Below are 24,005 nucleotides of genomic sequence, written 5' to 3' on the forward strand. Positions count from 1 at the left end.
TATTGACAAAGGGCAGATGTTGAGAGACCAGTGGAGAAATGGATATGGAACAGGTTGACTAGAGGCCTATTCCCTGAAGTGAAGGTAATCATATTTGTATTTAATAGGTTGTTAGCCTCATGTGTAAATTAAATATTATAATTACATATATTCATAAATAAAATCTCTCTCTCTCTATAAATATATATATAATAGAGAGAGAGAAAGAATGTGGGGAGGCAACTATGCTTTTGCCCCGCGCCCCACACATGCTAAGGGCAGGCCTGATGCTAATAAGAACTTTAAAAAAAAAAGAAAGAAACCAAGGAGTTGCAATACATCATTATAGGGAAAGGTTTGGGGACAATACACCAGAGCAATCCAAATATTTATGTAATGATGAGGTCTGTAGGACCTCCATCCAATAGATGTTGCTATACTATCGTCACTGCACTGGATTTAATAATCAGCAAAGAAATGCAATGATGAGATCCCCACAGTCAAAGTGCAACCTTGATGGAAGATGTCTGTATTCGTGCTCTGCTGAATCTTTGTGATGTTCAATTTCCAAATGAAAGCTGCTGTTGCAAGTGGGAGTGGGAGAAATTGCAGCAAACCCCTCTCTTCCTTGCATTTTTCTTCCTGTTAACAGCCATTGTTCCTTCAAGGTGCTACTTTGGCATCAATGTTTATATAAAAAAACCTGATTACAGTGTGATTCCTGAATAATCATAGATCATGTAGCAAATATGACTTCATATTCACAGAAGGGTTGTAGCTCAGAGGTAGCACCTCTTTGCATGTAAAAGTTCCCAGGTTCATTCAATGCCCAGCATTTGCAAGTAGGATTTGGAAAGACTACTACCTAAAATCCTGGACAGCTACTGCTAGTCAGTTTAGACCAGCCTTCCCCAACCTTGTGCCCTCCAGATTTTATGTACATATGTAGGTAAGGCATTTGAGGGTGCTCCTGGACCCATCTTTGTCGCTAGAGGCCCAGGTGACCTCAGTGGCTAAGAGTACTTTTTACCAGCTTCAACTAGTAAGACACCTACGGCAGTTTCTGGACCAGGATAGCCTGACCACTGTTGTCCATGCACTGGTAACCTCCAAGCTGGATTATTGTCATGTGCTTTATGTGGGGCTACCCTTGAGGTTGGTCCAGAAGCTGCAGCTGATGCAAAATGCTGCGGCGAGACTGCTCACTGGGGCAGGGTATCCCCAACATGTCACCCCGTTGCTGAAAGAATTGCACTGGCTACCTATTAGCTACCGGGCTAAATTCAAGGTTCTAGTTTTGGTTTACAAAGCCCTATACATCACTGTGGTCTCCGGCTCCCCCCTCTTCTGAAGAGGTGTGCTGCCTGGGGGTATCTAGCCTGAAATCAGATTGTGCATGGCAGCACGGGGTTGAATGGGGCCTGCTAAGGCAGCTCGCTATTGCAGTGGTTTCTCACGCATTTTTCTTAAGCACAGAACAGCAGCTGCCATTTTATGGCTTTGCCTGCCTCTTCCTCGTTCTTCCACCAAGACTCCTATCATGCAGGAGACATGATGGAATCCTGTGAGCCGCCAGCGCAAGGCTCAGCCTGCACTCTCCAACCCCAAGTGGAGGCAGCGGGGTGGGGTGAGTATTCCTGATGAAGGTATGGAGGTTCCCCCCCATTCCCCAAGTTCATGTCTTGGGTCAAGGGGTTTATCTCCTCTGACATCAGTGGATCCACTCGCCATGTCCTTAAACGTAAATGGGGCAGGCATTCAAGCAGGCATTCCCATAAGGGAAAGCGGAGGTGCAGATGTCACTCTAGCAGCTCATGCAGGCAGAGGAGATATAGCAGTCTGCTATCACGCCATAGCTATACCAGATCCCCCTCTCATTCTACCCTAGCTACCAGCCAGGGCGGCACGCCCACTGCCACCAATCTGGGTGGCACACCCCACCCCCTGTCATATTGTGCAGTGGGGGGTCAGGCAGCGCCCATGGAGGGAGACACTCATCTCACTGGACTCAGTGGGCTGGTAGAGGGTGTTGTGAATCAACAGGACCATTCAACCACTCAGACACACACACTTACCCCACCCCTACTCTGATCCAGGGGTTGCAGGTACAAGGACAGCTGCCCAAGCAGGTCACTGGCCAACAGGGGGCATTGTCTGGTTTGGATGATTCTCCTGAACCTGACAGGGAAGAGGGGGGTAGTTGTCGGGAGAGGAACTAGAGGTGAGCCAGGTGCAACCTAGGCACTTCACCCCAGATGTTTTTCAACCCCTTCTGAAGGCGTGCAGAGTGCTGCAGTTGTCATAGACTGAGGGGGGAGGCGATGCCTATGCCCAGTCAGCTTCTGCAGGAGCTAAAAAGGCTTTCCTGTTGACTGATGCGAAGCCAGTTATTGTCCCTTTTCATCAGGCTTTTGATGACATGTGGGACGCAGAATGGGCATTCCCATATAAATCAAAGCGGATTACTAAATGGGCAAAGAAGCATTACGTGTTTGCCATAAGGATCCTAAGTCTCTATCCTGGTTAGATGTTATATATATTCCCAGGATATTCAGGGGCCTCCCCCTTGGGGGAGATATCCAACATGAAGGAGACATACAAGCCAGGGCAACCTGGAGCTACAAGTTATATTTGGGAGATCCCACAGATCTCCTTTTGGCAGCGATTTTGTGGGATCTCATCCTTGGAGCTCCTCCAGCAGTTTGTCCCCAGTTTTTGTGGAACCAGCCAAGAAGAAATCTGAGGCTGCTTCTGTTTTGAGTTTTCAGGGGAAGAATTGGAATCTGCACCTGAAAGTGGCCAGGCACTTTTTGCTATAAATTAAGGAACAGCCTGTGGCACCTGAGCCCTCATCCCAGTTCCTGACTACAGGGAATTAAATAAAATAAAAATGTTACCTTTTGCTCCTACCAAACAGCCCACAGTGGTTGTTTATTTTTCCTACAACCCTTCAGTACTGTCTGGAGGGCTGAGTGGGTTTTCTTCATGATGTTTTTGAATTGGTCTAGCTTCCCTTGTTTCTGCCTTGATGGCTGATGTGAGGTTCCTTTACCCAGAGGTTGTCAGCCGGAACAAAGGGTGCCTCTCAAGATTTTTTGGAGATTTGTGATGCCTAAAGTTGGCGTCTGTTATAGGTGTATATTTATTCCCTCTTCCTTGTGTTCTAGCCCTGGTGCCAGGTGCTTAGGTCAAGACGTAGGGCTGTGGATATGTGTAATGTACTCACTGGAGAAGGTTATATATCATGTCAGATTGTGGTCATCTGAAGGCTCAGTGTGTTTTCCCTTTGTGTGGAGAGGTTACACATAGTGACTCCCTTAAACCTAGTCAACCTTCAGGCTGGCTATGTCTGTTCCCTCCTCCCTCGGAAACATAAGGGGTGAGATATCTGGGAAGAAATCTTAACGTGTTTCAGGTTTTTTTCTGTGGAAAAGTTAGACTTTTCCTCCTCAGAACAGAGGAAGTAATCTGGGATGTGAGTAATCTGGGTAGAGACTTTTAGAGAGCTGATGCTCTCTTTTAAAGGCCTGGAAAGTCAGGCCCAGGGAGTGTTTCTAGGGCAACAACATAAGAGCCTGTTGGCTCCTCTAGGGGACCACAGCCTGCAACTATATAAATGGAAATCCCTCAAGTTTCTATTACTCCCACCCCCAGGAGAAGGCTCTGCAGCACTTATATGTGGAAGTATTAACAAGAGCAGTTGGCTCCTCTCAATAGCTACTGTTTGGAATAAATTCAGATGATTACATTATGAATCCATGAGGAGTTTGAGTGCCTCCCTTAGAGGATGGTGGTTATCCTGGTGAATGAAACTGAAATATGGGCTTGTCCTTAGTTTCATGAGGCTATATCCTTAGACTTTGAAAGGGCATATTTGCCTCTTTTTTGTCAGGGTTTCAGTATCCTGGCTTAAGGTAGACACAGCTTCAGAAGAGCTCAGTTTTCTATACCATAGGTGTAACTTGGCTTGCACATAACGGTCCATTCAACCTCAGAGGCTCTTCTGTTTTTTCTGCCTGAGCCTTGGCAGTTTAGTATTGTTGTAAAAACTAAGTATTAAATAAAATGTATGTTTTAAAAGGTGTTTTAAATGAGAGCCAGTGTGGCGTAGTGGTTGGAGTGTTGGACTACGATCTGGGAGACCGGGTCCTGGGTCCCTGCACAGCCATAAGTTGGAATCGACTTGAAGGAAGTTCATTTACATTTATGTTTTAAATATAAATTTTCTTTATTCCTTTCTTTCACAGATAATCCCGGTCTGAGGATAGGTTTAATAGAATCAAGGAGAAGAAGATGCTTGTTTCTATATTGTCTAATTAAGAGGAAAAGCAGCCCCAATCCTTCTAGTCCTTTATGTCCCTTTAAACAAAAGTTTGATTATGGGGATGGTTGGCACTGCGCGTGTCTCCATGACATGGCAAGTTTCTGCCAGCACACACAAGTTTGAGAAGCTTCATCTAGTTGAGGAAGCTTCTTCCGCAGAGTTTTAGCTAATGTCAAACCATTCTGCAGTATAGCTAGCTAACTTTACTGGTGTCCATTAGGCATGTTCTTTCTCACCTGATTGCAGAATGGTGTTCTGATGGTTGTGGTTTGTCACCCAATCTTTTAAGCAGCTTCTGCGTCCATTCCAAGATTCCATTCCAGCAAAGGTGATAATTCAGGTGTCCATTCCAGACTTGGTGTAGAGGGAGCTACAGTAGTATATGTTTTCTCTCCAATTAATGAAGTATATGACTGACAGCTTAGAGGCTGAGTGGACCTGGTTGAGGGACATGGTTTTTTGGGGGAAAGTCCTGGATACATTATTGGCCTCACGCAAACAGTCAATCAATCAATCCTTTATTTTGCGGTCAACGTCTTTGATAAGAAACAATAAAGTACAATAAAAAAGGGAGACAATAAACGTTAAAATAACATAGTACATCAGTTGGGAGCTAAGGACGATATACATTGCTCAGGTAAAATTTTAGAACATAAACATTGTGCAACATGTAAGAATTTGGCAACTCCCATTGTAGTTCTTTTATTGGTTCCTGAAATAAGGTAACGTATTTTATTGTCAATCGACATCCAGGAAATGGTTTCCATTATTTTATTTAGAAATTGGTGGCATATAGAACTGTACAGAGGACATGTTAATATAACATGTTCCAGTGTTTCAATACTGGCAATTCCGCAGGGACACAAACGACGCTCAAAGGGAATCCCATTATACCTTCCAGTCAACAGTGCAGAATTTAGGGAATTAAATCTGGCCCTAGTAAAGGCCAGACGCAATTTGGGTACTACAAGAAAATCCAGATATGAAGCCTGCATGAAAGGTTTAAAATCCACTTTAAAATGAGCTGGTGAACAGGTTTTAATAGCCTCGGTGTTGGCTATTTGGAAATCGATGTCATTAAGACAAGTACGGATAGCTAGTCTGGCCGAAGTAAGAGTTTGAGATGTCAAATAATCGAAGAATAGACCAATTTGGGAAAGCTTCTTTCTGACGTTATTACTCCAATGGGAGATATGAGTGTCATCCCAAATATGAGTTAGATAACCCGAGAGGGGATCATAAGATACTCTGGTCCAGTAATTTAAGACTAGCAGCCATGCTTGGCATGCTAGTGATGATAGACCGACTTCCAACCTAATGGCTGCTGCCGGGGCGCATCTTGGTAAACCCATGATTTGATGCAGAAAAGAGGATAGGACAGATTCTACTGAGTTACTGAATGCCTGGACCCAAATTTGAACACCGAATAGTAGTTGTGGTATAATTTTCAATTGGAAGGTCTGAATTGCTGCCAGCAAATACCTCCCCCCTTTATAATAAAAAAAGCGGAGAAGTTTTTTGGTGTTATTACGCGCAAGTGCAACAGCAGCTTTTATGTGAGTGGACCAATTCAGGGATGAATGAAAAGTAACCTAAGTATTTATATTGAGAGACTAAGGTAATTTGTTGGTCATTAACAGTCCAGGAACCTACATTTCGACGTCTTGAAAAGACTAAAATTTTGGTTTTTTGGTAATTAATTTTTAAATGATTCTGGGTGCAATAAGCCATAAAGACGCGAATTAACCTTTTAAGTCCGATCTTAGAAAGAGATAGAAGAGCCGCATCGTCTGCATATAAGAGGAGAGGGCAAGATTGATTCCCAATTTTTGGCAGATGATACTCCCTAGACATACAGTTTGGGTTAAGATCATTCAAAAATAAGTTGAAGAGAAGGGGGGCTAACGTACATCCCTGTCATACCCCATTAGTGGTATGAATTGTGTTCGTTAGACCTCCCTCACTTCCACAACGAACTCTAAACGAAGTGTGTTGATGTAAATTGTAAATTAAAAATAATAATCTTTTGTCTATAGAAGATTGTGCTAATTTATTCCAAAGGAGGTCTCTAGGGATAGTGTCAAAAGCGGATTTCAAATCTATAAAAGCTACGTATAATCCGTTACCCCTAGATTTCATATATTTCGATGCAAGATGGTTTAGGAGGAGGCAGTGATCAAGTACAGAATGTCCTGTTCTAAATCCAGCTTGTTCATCACCTAATATTCTTTCTTCTTCTAGCCAGTTATTTAGTTTTACTTTCAGGTATGATGTATATAATTTTCCTATTACAGAAAGTAAACTAATAGGCCTGTAATTCACTGGGTCCTCTCTATCTCCATTTTTATATATTGGCACAACTATTGCTTCTGACCAAGCCGTTGGAAAAAGGCCAGTATTATTAATATTGGTGAAGATGTTAACCAGAATCGGTGCCCACCAGTCCGGGAAATTTTTCAAAAGTTCGGGGGGAATACTGTCGGGACCAGGAGCCTTTGAAGGTTTTAACTTAGCAATCAGATCCGTTATTTCCTTCTGATTGGGGGGTGGCCATTGCGGGAGGTTAGAAAAAACTAAAGTAGAATTAAAATCTGGCGTTTTAGAAGGTTCAGCTCGGTAAAGCTCCATAAAATATTGCTCCCATCTTTGGGGGGGATGTTACAGGGAGAATAAGGGGTGGATTTCCAAGCGGCAGAAATAATGGACCAAATTTTTTTGGTATTTTTAGATCTAGCTGCATTAATAAGATGTTGCCAATCTTCCTGAATAGCCTGTTGTTTCTTAATTCTTAAAGTTGACTTGTATTTCCTTTTAACTTCATAGTATTTCTTAGGAAGAGCCATGGTATGGGAATGTCGATATTGTAGGTATATACACCTTAGCTGTCGTTTGAGTTCTAAGCATTTATTGTCAAACCATCTTGGGTTCGAGCTTAGGGTTTGCCTGGCTCTAGATGTTTTAGGAGTCAGGATTGGGGCAATGTGAGATATTAATTGTCCATAATGGGTAAGGCATATATGCACATCAGTATCCTTCGACAATTCTTCACGTATGTTCATAGCCCATAGGGTCTTAAAATAGATTGTACATTTTGAACATAACTGCTCAGACCAAATCGTTTTTTTATGTACAAAATAAGCCTTATTTAAGATATGGTGATATTCTGAAGATAAATGAGTTTGCTCAGGAATATGGCATATTAGAGTAAGTGGGAGATGATCACTATTAAGTTTAGTTCCTACTTCAAATTTGGTAATTGCCCTCAATAATCGATTTGATATTATAGCATAATCGATTATGCTGCTACCGTGGTTGGAAATAAAGGTATATTCCCCATTATCACCTAGATATTTACAACCGTTTAAAATCATCATCTCATGGCTGCCCACAAGACGAGTCAAACAAATCCCCCGATAATTAATTTTGACATCCTTCAAAGTTCTGTCGCCGGCAGGGATGTAATATTCAGATGCTTCTCCTCACCATAACTTGGAAGTAGAAAGGGAATCCAGCATGGCTCCAATCCTGGCATTAAAGTCTCCGATTAAAATAAATTACGCGTTTGGATAGGTATATTCAAAACTTGTTATATAATTATCCAGAGCTCCCCATAATGTATCCAAATGTATTCTCTTGTTAGACGGAGGAATATAGATGTTGATAATCAGTATAGTAACTGTTGTAAAGCTTAAGAGGATTGCCATAGCTATATTATCCAATGAATGTAATTCCGTATGGTATGCCGCCAACGAGGTGGAAAGAAGGATTGCTAAACCCCCTTTTGCTCTGCCTTTGTTATTATCCGGAGGTATTGCCTGGAGGAAGTAAGAGGAGTACCCATTCAGTGAAAAAGTATAATTAGACCAGGTTTCTTGTATGGCAATTATATCGTATTTGTTGATGAAATTGAGGAATTCAGGATCTCTTGATTTTGAGGTCCATCCAGAGATGTTCCAAGAGAGGAGACAAAAACCCTCTTTATTTGTTGGGAAAGATATAGAATATGATAATGCTGTTGTCGGTGAGCTGAATTAGTTCCCTTGACCCTTGTTTACACTGGAGGAATGATGTCAATTCCTTTCCTTGTTAGGGTCTATAGAGTCATACAGATGATCTTTGTTTGTGGTAGACCACCTAGGGGTATTATCCCTCTGAGAAAAGTCAGTTGGTCGGGAAGGAGAACCGAGTTCTGTCGGATATAAAAATTTTGCCTTCTCCCATTTGTCGCCCACCAATATAGGTTTAATTAGTGTGCTCATTCTGGCTTTACTGCAGACGCAAGGTGGAGAATTCCTCAAATCCAGTGGGGAGATGTTAAGATATTTATCTCCATTTGAGCTTGTTTCCGAGATCTTCGGGAGATGATCCACCTCTAATGCTGTTGTTGGTCAATCAGCCTATAGAGTTTATTGGTGAGAATTAAACGCTCTGCTTCTGGAAGTTGGACATACAGTTTTGTGAGCTGGGTTTCCTCAGGTTCCAGCTCTTCCAAGCAGTTTAATATAGGTTTAAAGACTACGCCATTTCCAGAATAATAAGAGGAAGTGTCTGGAGATGTTAGGCCTCACGCAAACAGTCTACCAATAGGGTTTTCTCTTCCACCTGGAGGGTCTTTTTGAGCTGGGGCTCAAAAAACTCAGTTGATCCATTGTCCAGAAGCGTTCAGTTTTTTTGTTTTTGTTTTTACAATCAGGTTTGTATAAAGGGTTTAGTGCAGCTATCCTCAGGCACCAAGCTGCTTCCCTCAGTAGTATATTTTCTAGTCTGGGAGGGGGGTTCCCCGTTGTCTCCAAACCCCTTGTTCAAAGCGTTTCCTTAAAGGAGTGGCTCTTGTTTCCCCACAGATGGTTCACAGGTTTCCAACTTGGAATCTAAACTGGATCTTGTCGGCACTAACAGGCTTGCCTTTTGAGCCTATGGCCACCTGTCCTCTGAACATCTTGACTTATAAGATGGGTTTTGTTTTGGTGGACATCACATCAGCACGAAGGGTGTCTGAATTGGGGGCACTTTCCTCAGATCCTCAACTGGGCATGTTCCACCAGGACAAGGTGGTGCTGCAGCCAAATCCGGTTTTCCTCCCTAAAATCAATTGTCTTTCATAGGTCTCAGGAGGTGGTCTTGCCGTCTTTCTGCCCATCTCCTTCATGCCTTCAGGAAAGTAGGTGGCACTTTTTGGACGTTAGGAAGTCCGTACATTGGAGTTTAGATGTTCCGAATCATTGTTTGTGTCTTTTTCGGGGAACTATAAGGGGAAGAAAGTGTCTACCTCGTCCATCTCTCTGGTTAAGGGCAGCCATAGCTCAGGCCTATGAGGCTTTGGGTAAGGACCCTCCAACGGGTATTGCAGCACATTCTGTTGGAGGGGTGGCTCCCTCTGCGTCTTGCAAGGGTGGTTTCCCAATTGTGGACATCTGTAAGGGGACACATGGGCCTTTCCACACACCTTCTTCAGACATTGTAAAATAGGTTTCTATTCCCCAACTGATGCCGCATTTGGTAGCAAGGTGCTCTAGAAGGTGTTACATCACTAGTTTTCACACAGAGGAAGCCCACCCTGTGGATGTATATACTGCTCTGTTATATCCCTAACCAGGAATGTCCTCCAGCTCTATCTACAAATAGAAATTCATGGTAAGGAAAATTTCCATTTTTTCGGGACCCATCCTATTCCTGTGAATGTAATGTGTTTTAATGTTTTTTTTAATACTGTATTTTAAATTTTTGTAACCTGCCCTGGGACCCAAGAGTGGCTAATAATAATAATATAATAATAATAAGCTGAAGTTTTAGTCTGATGCTTCCATAGAGAAGGGCCATGGCTCAGGGGTAGAGCAATTTGCATTCAGAGGATCTCCAGTTTAATCCTTGTCATCTCCAGGTAGGATCTGTAAAACAATCCTGCCTGAAACCCCGGAGGGCCACTGCCAGTCAGGGCAGACAACATTGAGCTTTATTCATATGATCATAGCTTTGCTGCTAATTGAACAACAGCTCCTCCTCATGATCCTGCAGCAATTGTACGGAAGCTATCAAGATCTGTAAAGTAGCCTACAGGATCTCTGGGGAGATGAGGCATCTCAGTCATGCTTCTCTGTTTCCTCATTTGGCAAGGAGGAAATCCACCAAGTAGACAGTAAATGGGTATAAAAGAACATAAATGTAAATGGACTGCCTTCAAGTCAATCCCGACTTATGGCGACCCTACGAATAGGGTTTTCATGGTAAGCGGTCAGAGGAGGTTTACCATTGCCTCCCTCTGAGGCTGAGAGGCAGTGACTGGCCCAAGGTGAGCTTCATGGCTGTGTGGGGATTTGAACCCTGGTCTCCCAGGTTGTAGTCCAACACCTTAACCACTATACATAGCTTGCCTATTTTGTTTTAGCTTGAATATCCTGCGGTTGGAATCTTGTTTTGGGCTTTCCTTTTGGACTGTTCCTGTTCGCTGAACATGGAATGTCGTGTTCTATATGATTTGCTTCTTTGGCCAGCCATTGTAACAGGATGGGACTTGGAAAGCAGGGTTGGAACTCATTAAAAAAAATGTCAAGAGCAGGTGCCACATCCCAGAAGAACATAGGGCAGGAAATGTGGTTTGACTGAGCTGGATAACAGAAAGAACAGGCAAGAGGAGCTGTGCATTAGCTACATAAGCATTTTGAAGAAGCAATGATTTGTTTACAGGATCTTTTAAGTTCCGTGGAAGTGAAGGTCATAACTTGATATGAATCCTGGATGTTCTCAAATATTCACTGTCCACTAAGAATATATTCTTTTTCATCCATTTTCTTTGGGTAGGTTCATATCTCTGGTCTGCCTCAGTAATCCTGGACAGACTTGGTAATAATGATAAAATTACAGAATTTTCTTATTCTTTTTTTTAAAAAAAACTAGTCACTGCATAAACACAGGATAAACTAAAAAGTTCCCAGTAGTTTTGACTTTAAAAGCTTCCTAAAATGATTGTTTAACTTGCTTTTTATGTAAACCACATTTAGATGCCCCTGAAATTTATCATTGTGTTTTAGCAACTCTCTTACCTCTGGGCTTAAAAAAATGGGAGGGGGGGTCACCAATATTAACAAGAATGAGGCAACTGCAGGACTCATTGATGGTTGAAATTCTCATGAACCAACATGATCCCTAAACAATGGTTTGGGACTATGTCCAAATGAGGCCATAGGGCAGGGGAACCAGTGTGGTGCTCCCCAGATAGTGTTGTACTACAACTCCTATCATCCCTGACTGTTGGCCATGCTGGCTGGGGCTGATGGGAGTTGGAGTCCAACAAAGTCTGGAGGTCATCACATTGGCTACCCCTGGGTATCTTTACAAAATAACATATTTTACTTTGCAGCACTTCACTTCTGAATGTTGTTATGAAATGCAATGCAGAAAGCAGGGTAGTCATTTTAAAATGGAAAGTCTGTGTTTATGATCCTCTAAACCATACAAATTAGTGTCTGCCTATGTGAGGGAAAGTTTTTTAAAGATCTCACACAGGTGGTACTCCACACTAGTACAATTATCCCATGTGACTTCAGGGTTGACACCAGATTGTTGGCATAAGTATGGTATCAGGGGCACATACTTTTACGATAGGAGTGCCCACTTATTCATAAATTTTGAACTGTAGTCTATCAGGAGATTGCTAAGATTATTAAGACCACAATTCAAATGACTCCACAGTTATCACTGCTAAACACTGGACAATCATACAGTAAATATTCATTCAAAGGAGTTATTAATGTGGCTGTTGGCAGCTGCTTGAGCTTCCATTGCTCAAAAATGGAAGATATTACATGATTTATAATTGCCTTTGTGGTATAATAATGCCTGGAATAGCTGAGAATGTAACACACAATTTAAAAGTCTTCAAAGGTTCTGAAGATCCACAACATTTCTACGTCATGTGGTGGGAATTATGCTACTGCAAATGAGTTGCAAAATTCTTTGCCTGTACCAATGTGTGAAATTTGGACCTCATATCTGTGACTTATAAACATTATAAACATTCTTTATAATTCAGAAAAAATAAAAAGTAAAAAGTAAGTCTGTGCTAGACCGTGTTTCCATTCTTTCCTCCTTCCACTTTTTCCTGGAGAATGCTCAAAAGTCCTTTCCTGTTCTCCAAAGGTTTTTTTGAGAAAGCTGAAGGGGGAAAAAAGGTTTAGTGCACCCCTCTTTTCATACTCTCTGGCCAAAAATGTAGATTCTTCTGTCTCATGATTGAATTCATGCTTGGGAGCATCATTTTCAGTTAAGAAGAATCCAACAGCATCTGTTCATATGTTATCTTCTCCCTATGCCCCTCAAAGTGTAAGCAGTCCTTGCCTTGCCTTGCCAGAAAGAAGTACTTCTTGGCAGGTGAGCAAGAGTCCTCTTTGGACGGTACATGAGAGTGTTAATTAACTCATGCAAGAGGGTGAGAAGGATGAGCACACTAATTCTTGCCTCCCCCCACCCATCACCATTTCTGTCACCTTTCACAAACCATTTTGAAATAGACCTGCATTTGGAGACATCTGAAGTTGGCTCCAAACAGAGTGAGTCTTTTTCAAGCTGTATATATATTTTTAAAAGCCTATGTATTTCAGACTTTTGCAATTCTAGACTCATCCCCAACCTCCGGTTTCTTGAAATGCAAAGTGTTAAACTGCTTGGTATTATCCTCTCTGGGAGTGCTACTAAAATCAAGTCAACATGCCCTCAAGTCAGAAAGATGTTTTCCTTGGTTCATTTAAGGCTAATCACTCTAATGTCTTTTTTCGAATCTGAGGCACTTTGTAAGAAATACTGGTTTGGAGCAAATGATTACAGCAGTAGAGCATGACATTTTATGAGCGTAACGTTGGCAAAAACAGCAAAAAATAATCCAAGACTAGTGTGGTGTTGTTTTTGACCGAACAAGATAGTTCTGCATGGGGAAAAATGCAGTAAAGCCTAAGACAGGTTACAAGGTATGTATTATATTACTTACTGAGTAAATGAGTCTCTTTTGTGGTGGTGGTGCAAGCTGAAATTACTGTTGGGCACTGCATGTGAGTACCAATTTTTGTCCTATATAAGTGGATAAATTGTGCATTGCTTGGTCAATGTGAGTGGCTTCCAAGCCATGTTTTAATGAAAACTTGAGGGTCCTCCAGTGGTGGCCTGGAGACTCCATATCAGTGGGGCAGTGGAATCCACTCCAAGTTTTAGGCTGAACTTCCAAGGAGTTGTCCAAGGTACTGAAACCTATTCCTAAAAATGGGTTCAGCACATTGGACAGTTCCTTGATAGTATGGACTAAAACCTGGAGCTGATTCCACTGCCCCACTCACATGGAACCAGCAGCTATCAGCACTGTTCAGTTAGAATAGGGATGGGGACCTCAGGCCCACAGCCCAAACATGGTCCTCCAGGCCTCTCTATCTGGCCCTTGGTCAGATCACCACCACCTCTCCCCACCTACACCCCTCACTGGCACAGCTTTGTACCCTCTTTGAATGTTTTTGCCTGGCTAGAATGTGTCCTTGAATTCCTACTGCTCTTGCTTGCCTACACGGAGGACAGAAAGGGGTATCCAAGTGTGTATAGAAACTAGCCTGCTGTCCAAAACAAATGTTGCATTCATTGCTCCCACATTTGCTTTTCACCCCATCTACCACTTGCATGTGGCCCTCAGAAGGTTGTCCAGAAGGGAATGTGGCATTTGGGCTGAAAAAGTAATAGCAGACAAACTTGCCTCAAAAAGAGCTTGCTGGTATGTCCATGCAATACATAGCCACAGAGGAATGTGGGATGTCTTCCAGAGCATGCTCTCAGTATGTACAGTGTGACGTGAGTCCCAGCTTGTCTGACCCGCTACCCCATTCAAACTGCATGCACATCCCAGACTATGCTTAAGAATCCTTTGTAATGTACAGGGCTTCTATGGCTGACATGAAGGTGTTCCTCAGCAAACATAGGAAGAGTTCCCACAAGGGACAAAGTTTCCAAACTACTGGTTGAATCAATGTACCAATGTACATCGCAGCCTAAAGCTAGTGGGGCCAAGAACACAGTTAAAGCATGTTCACGTTTGAAAACCACAGCTCACTCTCTGTGAATGATGGCGATTCAACATCCCTAAATGGATGTTAATTTCCTGATCCATCATCTGCTCCATTTGCAGCCTCTCCTTGATTCCAGATCATGTGAGACTTTAATTCTCCCATCCTTAAAAGTGATGCAACATATATATGTTGGCTCTGCTCAAGCGCTAATCAAGGTCTCAGCAGCTCTCAGTTTCACAACTGTTCGCTTTAGAGTGGAAATATATCAGATAGAGGGTAGGAATGGCACTTCTCAGCAGTGTGTCATAATGATTGGTTGTATGGATGTCAGACATCGGAAAGAAATGCACTGCATTTCATTCTACCGTCAGGTCCACTGCTTCACCGGGAAACATTTGTAACTAAAATTGTTATTCATTTGCAGAATGTGCAAGAAGAATGAAGCCTTGGTTGAAAATATGCTGAGGAGCTGCTGTAATAAATTTGATATTATATGCATGACATGGATGGATAGACCATTGTTCAGAAGGCCTGGCAAATAAAACTGGGGCTGTGGAGTGAGAATTACTGAGAAGGGGGAGCAACATTGCTCAGCAAGGCATGCTTCAAATAGAAACCAGGTCTGAAATAGCCATAAATTATTTCACTGTTTAAAAAAAAGAAAAAACTGAACAAAGAAGAATGCTTCCTCTGAAAAGTTATTGCGCCTTGATTGATCACCATTAAGTGAACTTCTAAGAAACTTTTTTCCCTTGTAAAAACAGAAACTTTAATATACTTTCTCACTGTTTTTGAATGTTCAAGGCATACAGTACAACTTATGCAGGTTAGCCAAGCCTGCAAGAGTGAAGTATTAATGTCTCAATGTAGTATGCACTGTTTAGCAAATTGTTTGGCTGACATGAAAAAGTCCCATCAATACAAGTAGAAGAGACAAAATTGTTACTGGATAGAGAAGCTTAGGAGTGCACTGCCCAATGGAAGAAGATATGCTTTTCAATCCCTGTCATCTCTAGCTAAGGGACTGCAGTTCTGGGAAAGACCCCTGTCTGAGACCTTGGAAAACCACTACCAGTAGACCCAACTGGTCTATGTAAGCCCTGTTCAGGTGTTAAAGCATTACACAATTGCAACTGAGATTCAGGGCAGATAAAAGAAAGTACTTCTTCACACAGTACACAGTTAAACTATGGAACTCTCTCCCACAAGCTGTAGTGAAGGCCATAAATGCAGGTGGCTTTTAAGAAGGTTACACAAATTCATGAAGGATAAAGTTATCAATGGCTACTAGCCATGGTGGCTGTTTTCTGCTTCCACTGTCAGCGGCAATATGCATTTGAATAGTGGTTGCTGGAAATCACAAGTGACAACACTGTTGCACTCAGGACCTGCTTGTGAGCATCCCATAGGCATCTGGTTGGCCATTCTGAGAAGTTTCCCCTTCTTAAGACTTCCCTGGACCCAGAAGTGTTAAACAATTATCACCAGTGGCAAATATCTCCTTTTCGAGCAAGGTACTTGAGAAGGTGGTGGCAATCCAGCTCCAACCATGGTCCGCAGCCTGGGGTACTCTTGATCCAACACTGTCACTGGAGGCTTGGGTGGCCTCAGTTCAGGTGGCCTCAGCTAGGAGTGCCTTTTTTCAGCTTCAGCTGGTTCGCCAGCTTCAGCCCCTTTTGGACAGGGAAGACTTGGCCACAGTGCTCCATGCTCTGGTAACTTCCAGACTAGATTATTGCAATGTGCTATATGTGGGGCTGCCCTTCAAAATGACTCAGAAACTCCAACTAGTCCAAAATACAGCAACCAGATTACTGGGGGAGGGGGAAATCCTTTTAGAATTCATATAACCCCTGATTTAAAACAACTGCATTGGCTGCCAGTTAATTTCCAGGCCCAGTTCTAGGTACTCACGTTAATGTTTAAAGCCCTAAACAACTTAGGCCCCAAATATCTGAAAAACCACTTACATCTGCAGTGTGTGTGTATGTGTGTGTGTGTGTAGTCTTCAGTATCACTCTCCCCACCCCCTCTGCCAGGTGCCCCTAGCTGTTCCCCACCCCTAACCCCTCACCAGCCCCACCCCAAACCCACCACACATGGGTTGCCAGTGCCCCCCCACATGTACACTGAAGCTCTCTCCTGCCCTTCCAAGGGTCTCCAAGCCTCCCCCCACCCCTCCAAGGGTCTCCAAACCTCCCCCTCCCTTCACAGATCTCCAAACCTCCCCCCACTCCCTGCAAGAGTCTCCAAACCTCCCTCTCCCTCCAACGGTCTCCAAAACTACCCCCAGGGGTCTCTAAACCTACTCCCCCTACCCCTCAAAGAGTCTCCAAACCTGCCCTGTCTATGGGTCTCCAAATCTCCGCTTTCCAGGGTCTCCCAACCTTCCCTTTCCCCTCCATGGAACTCCAGATCTCCCCCGCCACTCTTCACTTACCTTATGCACTTGTTGCTGCTGTTGCTGCTGCTCACTCAGTTGCTTGCTCGATCACTTGGCCCATGCTGCTGACCGTCTCATCATCATCACTGCCTCCTCCTCCTTGCCACATCATTGCAGTCAGGGCTTGCCTCTCCTTGCCCTTCTCATAGGGTTGCCATATTCCAGTCCCACAAATCCGGGCAGGCTAATTTGCATATTATGCAAATTATTTGCATATTATTTGCATATTATTTAAATTATTTGCATATTGATATTTGGATTGTCCAGTTGTTTTGTTTTTGTGCCTAGGAATTACCACCAAAAACTGGGGAAAGATGTGAGAAATCTTTTTTTCTTTAAACTTAACATTTTCAGCCTTAAATGCCTAAACTCTAGTTTCCAACACTATGGAATATTGATTGATTGATTAAGAGGATTTATATCCTGCCCTTCTGCTGTTAAAAACAGAGCTCAGCACAGCTTACAAATATAATAAAAACAATAAAAATACACAATCAATATAAAAACATAATAAAAACACAAAATAGCAACAAACATAAAGTAACTCAGGGCAGCAGTACGGTTAACCACTACATATACAATATATTTCAGAGATGTGGTGGGTGGAGAAAAACAAGAAGCCAAAATGTTAGGAAAAGGAGTCTTTCACGCCACATGCTCAGTTCTAAATACTGTAGCAGCAAGTTTTACAAGTTCCTCCAGTATTCCACTGGTGCAGGCACTCAGACATTCAAAGTATCTGTATGTTTCTTAGGTTTTATAAAAGCAGAGCTTTGCTTAACTCAAAATTTCTACTCCCTTTGATCAACCACATCTACACAGGTTCCACCTCCATACTCAAAATGAAACTGGGCCTGGAAGTGTGCAACAACCCCACACATACCTTGCTAATTAGATTACCAATGCCAGGATGTCTGTCTTATCGACTACTCTCCTGCTCCCCCCCCCCCCAGGCATCATGAAAGACCCAGTGCTGGGCTCAGAAAGAAAATAAATATCTGGTCCTCTTCAAAGTACTGATAAGCCTCTTGTTTTAATTACAATAATAATTATAAGTTCTTGCTCTTATCACTAATGGGAGTTAATTATCTTGCATATGCTGCTGTTGCTTCTATGGCTGTAACAGAGTGAGGTTAAAGATAAGTGAAATTCAAATGGGGGGGGACACAAAAGGCACTAACACTTTCCTAAATGTAATACCATACCAACCACAACAAGATTCCTATGAGTAAGGCAGAAAACTCAGAATCCCACAACCAATCACGATTCATAACCAAAAACCCAAACTCAAAAAATCCTAGCAGCCAGTCAGCCAAGGTCACAGAAATCCCCATGCAGCACAACCTGACCTGGGGACTACAGTTAATGCAGAATGCTGCAGCACAATTGCTGACATGAGTGAGATCCTATCAGCACATAAAACCTCTGATCTGAAATCTGCATTGGTTGCTGATTTGCTACCAGGCCAAGTTCAAGCTGTGCTTTCCATGTTATGGGTGCCACATAGTACTTGTTCTGCTCTTGTAAGAAATCAGTCCTGTAAAGTGGCAGCACCTAAGCTTTGGAACTCCTTGCCTATTGACATTAGGCAGACACCTCTTTTCAGCACCTGCTAAAATCAGTTTTCTTGAGGCAAGCTTCTCCAGGCATGTGGAAGCTATTGTGTTTTTAAATCTGTTTTTAACTCATTGTTGGTTTTATTATTTTGAATGTTTTTAAGTATCTGTCCTTAACGCTTTTGCCAATAATTTTATTCTTTTCTTTCTGCAAACTGCTTTGAGATTTTTTACAATAAAGCAGTATATAAATATTGTAAATAAAAATACAAAAATAAATGGTGGAGTCACGGTGGCCCTTGAGTCTCTTCCCACTTTTAGGAACCAAGGAATCTGCCTTATACTGATTCTGGCCATTTCGTACCATGATTTCTTAAATGCAATACCATACCAACCACAAGAAGATTCCTCTGAGTAAGGCAGAAAACTAAGCATCTCACAACCAGTCAGGATTCCTAACCAAAAACCAAAAATAGGATAAATGAAGAAATATTTATATAAGCATGACTATCAAATATATTTATTATTTACACAAACTGTAAAGATATTTATAGTGCAATCCTAGGTTTATTTATTCAGAAGCAAGTCCCAGTGTATTCAGTGGGGCTTACTCAAACAGGGACAGAAATGCAACCTCAAGTGATAAGCAACTTCATTCACACAACCCAAAATTCTGAATCATGCCACTCTGCGCTGTTTTGCAACTGTTTATACTTGTTTTTATGGTTATTGGATTTTAAATGGCTTTATTTCTTGTTGTGAGCTGCCTTGGTTTCCAACCCTACCTCACAGGGTTGTTGGAAAGACTACGCACACACACTGCAGATGTATAAATACATACAACCCATATAATAGTTTATTGTCAAACCAGTTGGTCATTGCAGAAAAATCAGTATTAGTTTCCTACAGAATTAAAGCTGTAATACCTAAGTAAGCCCTGCCTACTTGCTTTAAAATAGGACTGGAGGGAGAACAGAAAGAGAACACAAACACAATTCTTTTTTACATGCACTCCAAAGTCCCATTGATTTTCATCAAATTCATAACCATGTCTACTCAAAAGTAAGTCCTATTGAATTCAATGGGATTTACTCTGGACATATGGGATTAGCAATGCTTTTACCTCCACAAAAGCTAGTATTGGGAAGGTTTTCAAAACACTGCCCAGGATCTGACTCCTGCACACAAGAGGGGGAAAAACTGAAATGTATATACTTACCCAATTTATGAGATTTTAAGATAAACGGGGGAACCACCATTTTCTGGCATTGCAATGAGGTTTTCTAGATACTGCCACAGGTCAACCAAACACTTCACTGATTGGCTGCAATCCTGAATGGGCAGGGTTAAAGCTACGAAGTGCTATACAGTAGTTTAAAAAAAGATTTAACAGTCGGGGCAGCTGACGTTTTTATGTATATCTCGAGAACCAGACCACCTAGAAACTTAATTTTTTTAAAATTAAAGCTGAGAATCCGGGCCACCTAAGGGGCTAAACGGGCACCGGGCAATATGGCAACCCTACCTTCTCACCTGTAAGTGCCATGCTGTCTGCGAACTCTTCAGCATAGACACATGCCTGCGCAGATTCGTTCACGGGTAGTGTGATGCTTACAAAAATATAATATGGTAAGATAAGAAATGAGGAGAACAGTGGTCCTGTGCTCCTTGGCCCTGCTGCCTCCTATTGCATCCCCAGCACCTGGCCCTGCCTGCCTCCATGCATTGCAGAGTGAAGGATTGAAGTGGGGAGCCTGCTGTACACCACAGACCAAAGTTCTAAATCACACAAGACACACCTAGAGCAGGCGCTTCACTTTAGATCTTCTCTGGCAATGCTTGAAGGAGCACAGGGCCAGGTGATGAGGATGCCATGGAGGGGATTAGGGCCAGCCCATTCTTCTGCTCATTACCTGAGGCTTCAGGGCTACAGTCTAGTGCGGACCTGCAAGGCATGTGAGCTATATGCAGCCTAGCAGTCAGGTATTGTAGTCTGCTGGACTCTTGACAAACCTCCTGTTTTAGAAGCTCCTGGCAGGCAGCAAAACAGGTTTAACAAGGTGGCCAGTTGGGCCACCATGCATGGTGGGCATGCTGCATTCAGTTTGCTAGATTGCCAGGTAAGCAGGCTTGGTCTAATGAACTGACTCACAAATTATCAGCTTCATACTTTTGCTTCATGTTTTGGGGGCCAGAGGATTGAATATCCCCAAATATCAAACTAGCATCATCGAGGAGGCTAAGAGAGACTTTCTCAATCATATCTAATTGGGGGGGGGGTTCTTCCCATGGGGAAGCATTCAAACATGTGATCTGTTGGATCTAGGAAACAAACAATTTTGTTACCTACCCATCCCCTGCTTCTGTGTAGCCTTAACAGCAGATCTTTGCATGTGCTAGGTTTCATCTGGTCATTTTGGCAAATCAAGATGTTGTTAAAGGCACAGGAGCAGGCCAGGGCTTTTTTTCTGCTCAGTTGGCAGCTCTAGATCTACTGCTTGTGTAAAGCAAGCTTTAGTCATCTCTGATTTGTTATGTGAGAATATTTTGGTTTCCTTTCTCGCATATTGAAGCTTATTCTTGCTGCTTGAAGTGACTGCAAGACTTCCATTTCACCAAAAGCAGTTTTTCCATTAGAATCAATTCCACTGCTTTTTCCCCACTCTCATTGATCATTTTTAATTTTTTTTCATTCAGCCACTTGTCCTCCATAATAAGTGCCAATAAAATCTTCATGTGTAAAACGTATCTCACAAAGCCATTGGATTCAGTTTTACTATCCAAAATGGGCCCACTGTATGATCATTTTGGACTTGAGGTACAATAAATTGTGTAAGTCCCTAACGTCTGAGTGCTGCCAGTTTGAAAGTCATGAAGAGGTGCATTAGTGTCGATTTCAGATTATTTTTGTAAGACTTGCAAGAGATGTATTCAAAGGAATTACATACAGGAATAACCAACTAAACGCTATAACATAAATGTACCGTGTCACTTCCCCATAATTTGCTGGAAAATTATTGAAGGCAAGTGATAGCTTTGTTCCTAGTTTTGAGAACAATAATGAAGGAGTAGCCAATATGGTATCATCCAAATGTTGGACTACAGTTTCCATCATCCTTGACCACTGGCCATGCTGGCTGGGACTGATGGAAATTGGAATCCAGCAACATCTGGAAGACACCACAATGGTTATCCCTGAAGGACTCCCAATCAGGGCCGGCTCCAGGCATGCTGGGGCCCTTGGGCTCCAGCCTGCCCCGGGCCCTGGCACCTGCATGCACGCCCCACCTACCCGCCTACCTTCTACGATCTGTGGGAGCTTCAGCTCCCAACCTTGCCGCGGATCGGGAGAGGGAGCTCCCAGACACTCCCCCTACTGCCACTCAGGTCTGTGACACCCACCTACCTCTCTGTTGATGTAATTGCTGGTTGCGCTGCAGGTGCAAGCCTGCCATCAACCAAGGTAGTGGCTGAGACTTCCCTAAGGGGCTGATACCTCTGCTGCCATCTTGGTTGATGGCATGCATGCATGCTATGTGTGTGCATCCCTGCCATCAACCAAGATGGTGGAAGGGGAATCAGCCCCTTAGGGAAACCTAAGAGCAGGTGTGGGGAACCTTTGGCCCTCAGCCAAGCTTGCTAGGACTGATGGGAATTGTAGTTCAGCAATACCTGGAGGGCTACCTGGTGTAGAGTAATCAAGAGGGGGTATGGAGACAAGCACATCAGCTTTGTCCCCCCTTCACCATTCTCATTGTCTTCCACAGGTTTGGGGCTCACACATGGAGGCCAGTAGTTTAAAACATTTGGGGATTCTTAGTTTAGAAAACAGACAGGTAAGGGTGGGGGAGTGGAGGTGTGTAAAATTATGCTTGGTGTAGAGAAAGTGGATAGAGAAAAAGCTTTTCTCCCTCTCAATACACTAGCACTTGGGGACATCTAATGAAGCTGAATGTTGGAAGATTCAGGACAGACAAAAGAAAGTTCTTCACACAGTGAATAGTAAAACGAGAATTCGCTTTCACAGGAGGCAGTAATGGCCACCAACTTGGAGGGCTTTAAAAGGGGATTAGACAAATTCATAGAGAATACTTGTCATGATGGCTGGGTATTACCACCTGTATCAGAGGCACTATGCTCTGAATACCAGTTTAGCCAGTCATTTGAATAAATAAATAAGATTGTGGCCTTCCCATAGGCATCTGTATATAACTACATACAGTATAATAATAATCTAATAATTTTGTCAATCAAGGACGCTTGACCAGATGGCCTAAAAAAGACCCCTGGAATTCTGTGATTCTGTAATACATCATCAAACTTAATATTCGCTGGAGTTTGAGAATAAATTACCTTTGGTTATTTTGTGGTGGTGACTTGTATATAGAAAAAGAGAGAGAGAGAAAATAAACTATTCCCTGAATATGACAAGAAACCAGGGTTATTTCTCATCATCTCAAGGTTTTTAAAAAATGTACACATTTGACAAGAGGCTAAGGGCCTCCGGAACCTTCCAGTCCCTCTCAGACAGAGCATTACTCATGCTGTAGTCTGTGGCACTGCAGTTCTTTTCAAACTGAGTAAAATGAAGCAGTAAAACAGTAAACTGTAGGGATTTTTTATTTATTTCATTTTGTTTGTTTCTACTTGTGGAGATGGCATGTAGAAGGCAGCTTCTCACCTGCAGCACAACAGCAGACATTAATTTGCTCTGAAAGTGTTGGACTTTCATGATAACAAGGCTGATGCATCTTGTCTGTGGATTCTGAATGACAGGTCTGAGCTACAGTATGAAGCGGAGAGTGTAACATTGCTGTTATCACACACTACTTTGAGGCAGGGCCAGGGCCAGGCATGACTGGGCCCTCGGGCACCAGCCTGTTTTGGGCCCGCAGCTCATGCCCACACATTCCACCTGCCTCTCCTGTCATTGTAAATGCCGCACACGCTATGCACACATGCCCACCATCACCCAAGATGGCAGCGGGAACATCAGCCCCTTAGGGAAGCCCCTGCCGCTATCTTAGTTGATGGCAGGCATGCGTGTGCAGTGCACGTGACATTCACAGCAATGGAAGAGGTAGGTGGGGTATGTTCACGGGCTTATTGAAGCCCGTGTTATCTGTACAGAGGGGTGCCTGAGAGCTCCCTCTCCTCAATCCTCTCCAGGGTCAGGAGCCTCCAGTGCCACAGATTGTGGAATGGGAGTGCTACCCTCCCACCCTAAGGAAGGGCCCTCTGAGCTGCAGGGGCCCTTGGCCAGGGCCCAACTTGGCTACCATCTAGCACCAGCCCTGCTCCGTGGTTATGTTTGATGCTGTAGTCTAGGGGTGCAGAACTTGTATTGTTTGGAGACTACAGCAGGGAACACATCTGGACTCATGGCATTTCTAGATGACTCTAACTATGGGGACAAGAAGCACAGTTTCAAGCAGATCTGAATCCTGTGATACCGATATGTGGAGTGTTTTGGCCTATACAGTCCATCTAGCTGAACAGAGAATAACACAGAATCAAGCATGTCAAGCCTAAGACCAGCAGCAGCCAGTGGGGCAGGGTGGGGTGGCAGTGGGGCCAATCCAATGCTCCAGATGCTGCACCTGCACTGCACTGCCAGCCCTGCTTTGTCACCCCTCCCCTTCCCCCTCTTGGTTTCTGCCAATGAC

The sequence above is a fragment of the Rhineura floridana genome, chromosome 3, assembly GCF_030035675.1.
Source record: "Rhineura floridana isolate rRhiFlo1 chromosome 3, rRhiFlo1.hap2, whole genome shotgun sequence".
Lineage (NCBI taxonomy): Eukaryota > Metazoa > Chordata > Lepidosauria > Squamata > Rhineuridae > Rhineura > Rhineura floridana.